The sequence below is a fragment of the Pocillopora verrucosa genome, chromosome 1, assembly GCF_036669915.1.
Source record: "Pocillopora verrucosa isolate sample1 chromosome 1, ASM3666991v2, whole genome shotgun sequence".
Taxonomy (NCBI): domain Eukaryota; kingdom Metazoa; phylum Cnidaria; class Anthozoa; order Scleractinia; family Pocilloporidae; genus Pocillopora; species Pocillopora verrucosa.
In genome coordinates this window covers 7,133,804-7,145,638 of record NC_089312.1, presented here as the reverse complement: position 1 = coordinate 7,145,638, position 11,835 = coordinate 7,133,804, and the positions used below count along the sequence as shown (strand labels likewise).

Below are 11,835 nucleotides of genomic sequence, written 5' to 3'. Positions count from 1 at the left end.
CATCAAGTGCAAAAATAATTTATTCCAACCGTGCGTTCGGTCAAAACAACCGCGTACGGTCAAAACAATAATATGCAATGATATCTGCACATTTATAAGGCGCAAAAAAGTTCAAAGTCCCGCTAAACAGTTCAAGGAATTATTCAGTCTTTGTCCGAATCAATTTCGATGAAATGGAATCGTCGTTTCCGAGGTTTAACCATGTTTGTTTTTAATTTTGGCGTTGGATCGCTCCAGCAAAGTGTTAAGCTGAGTCGGCTCGTAATTCTCGATTTCAGCATCATGCATCGCGCAATGATCGAAAAACGGAGTTGATAAAAAAAATATCGCATGTCGAATGAAATTAACCAGCGCACTATAAATTTACACCGTTATTAAGATATGTTTTTTCCGTTAGACATATAATTGATCTTTTCTTTCGGTTATCGGTTTGCTTTCAAAATTTGTCGGCTGAAATTTTCTAACCAAGCGCCGTTTGGACAGGTTTTTTCCATGAGAAATGCAAATGTCATAATTACGCAAGAGCGCATTCAGTGCTGAACAACGAAAAGTAAAAGATTCTGAGCACCGTGGATTTTCTGTTTTCTTTTCTATCTTTTTTTTTTTTTATATAATTGAAGAGACCATCGTTTTGTAGTACAATGAAGTTGGAAATTGAACGAAGAACAGCAATAACTTATTTTGTTTTGTCGACCATATGCCCTACATAAATTAAGTCACGAACATGGTTTGCATAATTACGCGAGAGCGCATTCAGTGCTGAACAACGAAAAGTAAAAGATTCTGAGCACCGTGGATTTTCTGTTTTCTTTTCTATCTTTTTTTTTTATATAATTGAAGAGACCATCGTTTTGTAGTACAATGAAGTTGGAAATTGAACGAAGAACAGCAATAACGTATTTTGTTTTGTCGACCATATGCCCTACATAAATTAAGTCACGAACATGGTTTGCAGCAAACGTAATCAATCGGACTCGAGAGAGAGGCGAAAATAAACTTCGGTGCCGTATTTTCTCACAATTTCCCAGGCAGCAGTAACTCTATTTTCGTACTTTCCTCTAGCAAAATTCCTCCACAGTGTGTCTCTCCCGTGCGCGTGTCACTTACTTTCTCCCGAGTTGATATTATTCGGGCGAGAATACTTGAGGAAAACATAAGGTACTCTCGTAAGAACCATACTTTCAGTCTTAAAGTAGTTATTTCCAATCTTTTGAAACAGGTTTAAATGAAATATTTAGTCGCTTAAAATGACACTTTAGGAAATAAAGAAAAAAGTGCTTACAGAAAGCAGTAATGAAACCCCAGAAAGTCCTTCTGGACACCATCGTCCTGTTTTCAGCTTATGGGCTGAGGGGAAGTTTGAAGATTGAGTTGAGTTTAAATAATATACTCAAATAAAGTAAAATGATCGAGAATGCATTTAATTTATCCGGGAAAATCCCCTTGTATGTTCTCGGAATCTCATCACATACCTCAGATTCCAAGGGTGTTCAGAAAACGACAAGATCCATTTATATCACAATTATCATGACAAATACTATCTTTTTAGAAACTGCTATGTTTGACTGACACTTTCACTGAAACGTCTCTGAGCTACATTCTACACATTTGACAATAAGAACAATTTGAATTATCACAATATCATGAAATTACCCTTATGCTAGAAAAGAAGGGTTGTAAATAAATTATTTATGTTTACTTCTCCCCTACTTTTGCAATCACATTTTCCTCAATGACGTAATTCTTAAGAAGGTTTTTTTCTTCAGTTTTTCTTTCTTTTATTTCCGCTTCTGAGTAGGAGCCAGAAACAACGTGTCGCTGTAAACAGTTCACCGGATATAAAAACATGAAAATGTTGTTATTGTTATAATCGCAGCGGAGAATGGCTAAATAGATATTAACAAGTAATATGGAAAATATCAGGAATCAGTGAAACAATTTCTATTCTTAATACCCTTTTTAAGGCTGCGCAGTATTTGATGGCAGACCTGAGTAATTATGGATTTTTCATCGGCTCTTGAAGAACGCTTATGTAATTATTCCAAAAATACCAGTTTCTTCCTTTAGAGACGAAAGATCTGCCCTTCACTGGGTTCTTTTTCTGTCAAATTTCACTGACGTCTAATCTTATCTTTTCTTGTATCGACCTTTTTAGTGACAAAAAGGAGTAAATACCTGAAATATATTTTCGCTGTTCCCTCACTTCGATTCAGATCGAATGCCTTAAAACAGCGACGAAGTCATATAAAGAAAGCCGGCTGCATACAGCTTTTTCAGATCATTATCTTAAAATGAAAATTCTTATGAAAGACTGAAAATATCAACGCCTGATTGGCTATTAGGAATAGCTATCTTTCAGATCATGTATTAAGAAAATATATATTAATCAAGTAAACGCTATGTTCCTTCATTTCTCGAGTTACGGAAAGAACTTGAATGCTTTATAAAAGCAATCGGGAACTTTTGCATAACTTTCTCAAATTACTTTCCTTTTTATTTTTGTTTTTTTTCACTGAAGTTCTAAGTGAAGTCACAAAACTTTACTGCTGTTCAAGTTGAACGTATTTTTTGCTTGCTAACTTTAGGTTTACTAACACAGAGCTGAGGAGATGATGATAATTTCTCATGTGATATTCTTAGGCATTTATTAGTTTTTCTGGATCTGTTTGACCGCTTAAGGGATATCATTTTCACTGGTTCTCTTTTATTCTACGTGAACAGTTTCATTTGTTTTTTTGCATGCTTGTTTTTATTGCTTTAGTTGATTTGAGACATCGCATGGATACACTTGCTTTATCTGCAAATATATCAGTGTACCAATCAAACACGGTTTTAAACAGCCAAGGTGTTAATGATCCCTCTCGTTATTTTTATTTTTATTCCAGTAGTGAGAGTAAAATCCTAATAAAAAAATCTCAGTTTTCAACTTCAGTTTGCCTGTATCGTACCATCACCCAGATGCGAATGTTTAAATAACAGTAACTCGCGACCCGTAACCCGTCGGAAGCGACATAGCTGTTTGAGCTGTTAGCACTATTCCACATTTTAAGCCGCTTGTCCGTGTCAAAATGGAATTCAGATATCCCTCCGTTTGAATCGAAGTGGAAATTTGATCATGTGACAAACCAGAAGGGGGATTCCTCTCCTAGCGATCTACCGCGTGTATTTGTAAAAACCTTGGATTGCATTACATCACATTATATTGTATGTTGTTCCCATCAAGAACTTGTCGAAGTCTGTTTTGTCCTTATTTGGAGCACCTGCCTTCCTGTTTTTATTAACCAGAATGGTATTGACGTCACTTAACCGGAACATAACTTCTTGCCAGTCCCCTATGTCAGGGTGAATGAGACTTGCTGCATCTGCGTCTGTTGTTTTTGCTGCTATTCCCGGAACGCTACTTTGACGAAGACACTTTCGTAGAAAATAGTGTCCAGCCTCCGCTATCAATCTGCATGTCGGGAAAAGCCTGAAAAGAGTAATCTGTTGAACCACTGTTTGGATCGATCCAGTAAAGTCAGCCACCACGTCTTTTACCTGAATGCATGAAGAGCGATGTAACCGCTTCCGCTAAAGCTAAATGTTATCATTTCCAAGAGGAGCCGCGAAATATTTTCTGGCTAGGTTGTCGCCTCCGTGACTAATTCTTTTTAGAGAGAAAATTATAGTTAACGTTTCAGTTCAGGATAAGACCCCGTGTGATCAAGATCGTTTTTGAATAAAAGACAAGTTAGACCCTAATCCTCGTTAAAGTAATCAAGACCCGCGAACGTTGTTGACCGCTTCCATATAACAACGCTCCAAGGAATAGGAAAAGGAATGAAGAAAGAAAAGATCCTTTATTGGTTTGGTGTTTATAGCATGCGCGTGTATTATCTCGGGAATCGAGATTCCAATTCTAGCTTGAAAAGAAACATTTACAAGCCACCTGATATTACATTAAAATTTGACCGAAATAAAATGATGTCGCTATGAAGGGAAAAGCTAGCGCTTCTATTTTTTCTTTTCAAGGTCACATTATCATCTTACGATTATTACAATTTTTTATCAAGTTATTTATTCGCTTTATCTCGAACTCAACTGATTTTAAAATATGGATACTGTGACTTCAGAAGCGACCAAACCAATCACCACTGACAGCCAAACTTTACCATTACACCATTCCAAGGCCTCTTGGGAAGCATTGTGAGCAGTGCCAGCGACATTCGTTGTACTTTTTCCAACGATTTTGTCTTTTTCGTCTTAAAAGAAAAAAAAATTGTGATGAAAACAGGTTCATAAAGTCGAATTTATGCAGACAACATTTGGTTTGGTGAAAATGTTGCTTGACTTTGACAATACCCTGAAATACTAATTCACTTAATTGAAATTATAGTGGAAAAATACAACCGCCATATATCTTAATTTCAAGTACATTATCTATGCTATCTTCAGGAACTTAAATTCTCATTCAAAACTATACATCGACTGATATACGGATAGGATAACGCCGGAATTTTTATATCAGGATATATGTCATAAATGGAGCATGGTTTATTTTCCTGATTACTAACTTTTCATTGCAAAAATGATGTCCTTAAAGTGGTTTTAAATTTTTTCTTTCTTGTGGCCCACCTGTTTTGAAGTTGTTATTGTTGTTGTTTATTAGCGCTCTTCCGGGCTTTTTTCCTTAAGGCAAACATCAGCAACTTTCTCTCCAGATTGTCGCAGAATCCTTAGATAGTTCTTTAGATTCTTATTAACTTTATCGACATAATTTATGTTAGGTAGAGTAAGGTTGATCTATCACAATTAGAAAACATTTTAAGAGATCCAGCTACAATTTTAGATAATAAGATTTAAACTTTGAGCCACAAGTAACTTTTGATGCACTAAGACAGATTTGGCTTACCATCATTCCTCTGTGTTATGTTAGCAAATCCAACAAATCGATCAGAGTCGCATAGCTTGCATTTGAATATCTCTTGGTAGCCATTAACGGTTCCAAAGTTGTAAGATTGACATCGCTCTCCATCCACACACTCAAACTGAAAGGAACTTTCCGGATCCACTTCTATTTTTTTTTTATCATTTTTCCCTTCAGTTTTTGCCCTGCTACCTTTTAAGTGAGGTTAACAGCTCCCAGGTCTGCTCCTGAAATACGGCCTATGCCGTACAAAAAAAAAAAAAAGAAATGTTATGCAAAGATGCATGTTTTTCTTGACCTTCAGAAAGTTTATAATGAGGAAAAGTGATTGAATGTTTAATTTTTTTTTTTTGCCAGACTAGACTAACAGGTACAAGGAAAGTACCAGAATGAAAACAGAGTACGCCGTTGAATTATCACGCGACCGTTCTTAAAACCATCAATCAGTATGTGTAAAGTCAGTATTGTCTGGATGTTTTCTTGACTTTCGATCAAACAATTATTATGGGCGAACAAACTGTTTCACCAGCCAATCAGTAAGATTTAGACGGAAAGCTACTAAACTTTTCTCAGAGGCAAGCAAACAGAACAGTTTGTGTCATAAAATTATGATGAAACTGTCCGTAGACACGTCCAATCCAATGATTTGTTCAGATATTACAGCCCTCCGCTAGTCGTGCTTAATGACAATGAACCTTAGAGCAGCAAAATGCTGGAACTTGCTCGGACAATGAATGAGACAAGACAACTGCCAGAAATTGGCTACCAAACAAGCTAGATAAATATAATTCTACGAAATAACAGCAAGGGTTTGATGGGAAAAGTATGAGTGAAATGTTATTAACCTAGAAGCTTTATTATAACTGTTACAAACTTATTAATCACATGGAAGATATATCCATCTCTTGATAGGTGAAGATTTTCACTAGATATGTCTGACATTTCTTTGTCATTTCGGACTAGAGTGATGCAAACGACTTGCTCTGCAACAACAGTAACTGCAGGGAATTGATCACTATTCCTACATAAGAAATCGAGGTAAATCAAGTACTAGCACCTTTCTTTATATAATATAATATCAAGCAGTATGGCAGCCTCCGTTTATAAGGAGTTACGATAGAAATTAATTGCAAGTTTAGTTTACATGTCAAGGTGAAGTTCTATGAGGCCAAAATATTTTGATTATAGTCAAAAGCCTGTGCAAAGAAGAGTCCCCTAAAAGTAAATAGGTAATCTTTTCGCGCGACTGTGCTTTCAAAAATGTTTCTTGGCCTTTCAGTTGATGCAGCTAGTATTTGTGACCTTACCAAACCATGCAAAGTTTATAAAAAAGTTTTGCAACAAAAGCTACATATCAGTTGGTTATGTTATTCACGAACCTTAAGATTAATCTTAGTTGATTAAAACATGAGGATTATTTATTTAATTTTTTTTCTATCGCAGTTGTGAAAGAATAATCTGTGCACTTTATTTAAAAAAATATTAATAATAATAATAATAAAGATAATAAAAAGATACGTTCACCTCAGAAGCAGATCCTGTTTAGGACCAAAGCTGTTTTAATAAATTCACTTTTAATTATGATTTCGTCATTAATATGAAGTCTTCGTTTTCTCATATTTTTTCTAATTTTCAGACCTTCTATTTATTTGCAATGGAACATCTTGATGTGCATTTTCATTATAATGAATTTTTTAGAATTATTATAATTATTATAATTGTTATAATTATTATGATTATTACAATTACTATAGTAATTCTTATCATCATTATCATTGTTGTTGTTATTACACTGTATTTTCATTATAGTCTGCTGAAGGCTTAAACACGCAGCTTCTAAGATACAAATCATGCTGGTCGAAGTTTGATCTCGATGTGCTTTAACGAATAATCTTGTCCCCGAAATGGTTCCCATTTAATTCCTTGTGCGTTACCTCCTCCTTGGTACAAACCATTTAGATTTGCGTTATGGCAATAGTTGTATCACCAGGCGCCTTTATAGTGAAAGGCACAATTATTACTGTTATCGACATCGTTGTCACTGTCCTTGGTTGTAAACTTCATATTTCTGATATGAAAAAAGAATTTTTTAAGAAACTAAGGAAGAGCTGAACAACAATGCTACTGATAACATTGTATGGTCAGCAATAAGGCTGCATTATCAGCAAAGTGTAGAAAAAGAATATTCCCCCATCAGGCAAGTGAAGGACAAATGGTAACGTTAGGAATCAACAAAATACATTTTATGGTTAATAATGTAGCGTAGAGGAATGTACTAGCACCAATTCAAAAGGAGCTATAATTGTCAGCAATATGTGTCAGATATAAGTTGGATCTTTTGATCAGCAATGTTGCCTGTAGCAGTACATTCTCAGAAAGAGATGTTTAACTTGAACAAGTGTAGAGATCTTCATCTTCAGTGGGTAATGAATACTTTTCTCGGTTCTTGCGCAGAGCTCTCAGGGTTAGCTTTATATTACTATTCACTAAGCATTATACGAAAAACCGAAATGCCTGAAACAAACCTGATAGGCCTACTGAGAGATAGTAATGCATCACCTGCGGTGCCTCGGTATGTATCGATCGTTACCCGGTAATCATTGCTTTCTTCGGCCACAAAGAAGGTCGTGTACTCGGCAAATCTTTGGTCGCCTTCGTAATCCTCCATATCAATTCGAAACACCATGTTGGCAGATGCAGTGAGACGGTGAAGGTAGTCATTCCCAAGCCAAAACTCTTTCCAGATTTCCAAAGCCTTTTTTGTAAGATTCCCAGTCGACATAAAAGTCTACAGAGCCATCCATGCGCATTTGAAAGGTGGTCCATCCTCCACCATTAGTTGTCATGTCACACAGTACTTGGAAGGGTTGTTCTTCATCAGGGTAAATCAAATACACTCCGTCGGAAGTGGAGCCATTTTGATAATGGTCAAGGCAGTTCCTAGGACAATCTTTAGAATAGAAACCCAAAGGTGTAATCCTTTGAGAGTATAAAGTTACCGACTTCTATAACCCACCTTTCCATTTTCTGCGCAATTAAATTAGCTACTTTATAGTTAGTCATGTGTTGTAAACTCACCGGACAGTTATCACACAATAACCCCCGTCTACGTCTGCATTTGTCCCCCAATTATTTCCATCGGAAAGAAACAAAGCCAGCGGAAAAAATTATGTCAAGAATTTCACTTTTTAATCTTTATCACTTTACATGGAAGAAAAAGAACTCGTTTTGTTGAGTCCAGTAATAGTGACACTAAAAAGCTGATCTGAAATTCTGTTCCAAAAGTACAAAAAGGCTTTTTGTATGAATCCCAGCTGACATAAAAGTCTACAGAGCCATCCTTGCGCCTTTGAAAGGTGGTGCATCCTCCAACATCAGTTTTCATGTCACACAGCACTTGAAATGGTTCTTCTTCATCAGGGTAAACCCAGTACTCACCGTCAGTTGAGGAATCATCTTGATAATAGTGTTTTTGGGGCAATCTATGAATTAAACATCTGAGGATATAACTCACTGAGAGTATCAACGTTATTGTCTGTAATGAAAATAAAAATTAATGGCGTCATAACCTTTAGGCCTGCACCCTCAAAAGTAGGAAAACATATAACGTTATATGACTCGCCTGACACCCCGTGCGCAATCACAAAGAAAGCTTCTAACTGTGGACTTGTACTCGGTGGAAATAAAGAAGTGAGAAAGTAAGACCCGTTTTTCGATGAATTCTGATTTTCTTGTTCTGACTCGAAAAAATAAAGTGAACAGTTTTTAAAGTAGGATCTTTCTTGTGGTTGTACCGCGTGTACTCGTCTTTCGGGTCCTATTTAAGCTGAAACAAAAATTTTCGAAAGTTTCGAGAAGTAGTGGTCATGTGTTAAAGGGCTTATTGAGTGACAGGGCCATACTGGAATATATTCGGCTCGTGGCGAAGACTCAGAGAGCTCGTGGCACTTAGTCGTTACATTATGACCCCGAGTTAAATATTTTCACTCTCCAGCCCTCCCACTCCATTAAACTCAATTCAACGCCTCATAGCTCTCTAATACTAACATCAACCAGTATTATAACCTGTATTCCTTTAAACAGTGCCCCATCTTCTTCGGTAAAATTAACTCGAAGGCGATTATACGATGAGCGAGGTATCATGAAATTAGCAATTAGAAACTTCTATGATACTATCGCTGAGGATATGGCTCCTTGACAATATCAAATTATCATTTGTAATAAAGTGGCCTCAAAGTTTCAAGCAATCCTTCAAAATATGAATATATTACCCAGATTGTATACCATTCCGACGACTTAAGTAACTCGCATATGCACACCATTCCTGTCCCATATTCGAAGTCAGATAACAATAAGCCGTTATTGGATTAGGTTAAGCACGGTATTATGAATTATCAATGCCGTGATCGAAGGCTGAGGCAGATAACGCAGACTCTAGGTTTGATAACTCATGATATCACGCAAAAAACGAATTAAATAATTGTTTTATTGCACACATTTTGTTCAATCTGTTAAAGAGGACACTAATCTCTAAGTCTGCAAAAGTTTGAGTATCGAGATACGAAGGACCACCGGGTCTCCAGTTACCTTCTATACACTTACAGAACTGAGTGTTTGATTTGTAGTCAACAAGACAACTTTCATTCTCTTTGCACGGATCATCCCCCATGCAGGGGCTCTAAAATTATGGAAAAAATAGAAATAAACGAATATCCTTTCGAAAGTGATTTGGTCTTAAATGCTTTAACTTCTAAAAAACTATTTACCAAATGAATATTTGAGCACCTGACAACTGGGTGAGAAGTGTACTCTCCGTGTAAGAAAAAAGGCTGCAATCTATTTTAAAATCAAATCTTGATTAATGAGCCCTATGATGGTTGACATTGAGTCAAATAAAACATGCATTTCTATAGGCTCCCCGCCCGAGAGTCCCATATCATTAAAATCGAGTTGTGTCATAACCTTTATTCCTTTATATAATGCTCCATCTTCTGTTGAAAAATTTACATGACCAGAAGATAGGTCAGAATCGCTTAGCTGGCATCTCTTTGTCTCCTTTTTTGCTATGGACTGGGAAGGAATTTGTAACAAACATCGGTTTTCAGAGATTTATTAAAACTGACAAGATATATTCAACTGACTGATTTCAGAAGCCACCACAAAGTCTCCCATTGAGTTTTTATCTTTATGGCCTATGCAAAACTAATTATAATACATGGTTGCTTGTACATATAGAATTTCTCTTCAGTGTGCGCGCTCATGTATTATTCTCTATATATTATATATTGAAACACTGGCTAGCGTTGAGGGCGCGCTCTGATTGGCTACTCAAATTCCGATTATCCTTTGCTAAACACTTTTGAAATCCTATTTTTGTGCTATATTATCTCTCTGTTTTAGTATATACTAATACTATTACATCTCGGTATTGGTGGTGAGCAGTGGATATTTACTTCGCCGTCGTGCACCTATGTAAATATCTCTCATTAGCCACCTATACTTCCGTGAATAGTTGTTAAGTAAATGATGAGGCTTTCCGTAAAATCGCCCTCTGTTCTGATCGGCTGCCGTGATTATTCCACAAGAAATTGAACTAGCATGATTGAAGTAGTTCGATAAGTAAAGTACTTTATTTAAAGACCTTGATAGAAGGGGTTTTTTGTAGGTTCACCGGGAAAAGACAAGAAAATTATACAATCGATGATAAAGAGGTATGAAATGAAAATAAACAAAGAGGAAATGAAATCGGCATTGCTTCTTTGCATGCAGGCCATACATTGTTTGTGCGAGAAGTTGTTTCACTTTTTCTTTCTTTTTTTTTTTTTTCATACAGTCTCCATTGTTTGAGAAGTTGTTTTCATTGCGATTTTTACCAATTTCCATCCTTAATAATTTCTTTTTGTATAGGAAACGATTTACGCTACTGATTAATTCAATAGGTGACGGCTTGACCAAACACCATGTGCCTCTTTTTACTGTTTTAGTGTCAGGACACTATGGCAACAGGAGGCACTTAAAAGAACTTATCAGTTGTCGCTCAGTTGAACTTAACACTAGTTAGATTATTTCGCGTGAAGGCGCACGCACCATGTCGGTTCATATTTTCAATCTGATAGTGGTAGCAATAGAAAGAACTGGATGTGTAGAAAAAAACAATGTCAAAGTTAGCCCGGTATTCCTAGTCAATGAAAGAAAAAACTAGGCCGCCCGACAACAACAAAATTACAGCTCTGCGTTAACCATGGATATGTATGAGCAGCACATATTTTTCCTGTCCAGAATAGTCATTAAAGCGTATATTTGAAACCGTTTTTGAAACTCTTGATGTTTTTTTAATTTTTGCCGTTTCTTTGTTTTTGCAAAATAATCTTATGTGAGGACGCAATCATTTTCAACCAGATTAGTTCTTTCTTTTATAAATAACACATTCATCTTAAAGTATTTGTTTTTGTTTTTGTTCTTTGCGAGTATGCTTATTTTCCACGGAATCCTCAATTTCGGTTTGAATAGTATTCGCCTCGAGGTTTTAATCTGAAACATATCTGATATGAGTTTTTAGGTATCATTTTAGCGTTAATAAACTTTTTCCTTACCGCTAAACTGTAGTGATGATAAGAGTTGTTCCAGTTAAGTTTGTTGGGATATCGAAATCTGTCCGCTTTCAGCAGCGCACAGGAGTGTCCCGTTAGATCCGCTTCAACTGCAAAGTTGACAGAGATGCAAAGTTCGTGTCGGATGCAGTGAAGGCCACAGGCCATTGAATCGTAGACTTTGTAAGATGCCAGTTGATCAATGTTTAGCATTCTATTCAAATGCTCGACAAAATAAACATTATTCTTTTCATCAGATCTGCGATATTGTTCACTAGTAGTAATAGTAAAAGTTGTTAGAATTTTGAAGAACTGGAGCAAAACAAGAAACTTTGACAT

The 11,835-nt window shown here is 36.2% G+C and overlaps 1 pseudogene; it reads right to left on the bottom strand.

Moving 5' to 3' along the window:
- Positions 1 to 6,754: 6,754 nt before the first annotated feature.
- Positions 6,755 to 11,835, bottom strand: LOC131798298 (ryncolin-2-like; annotated as a pseudogene).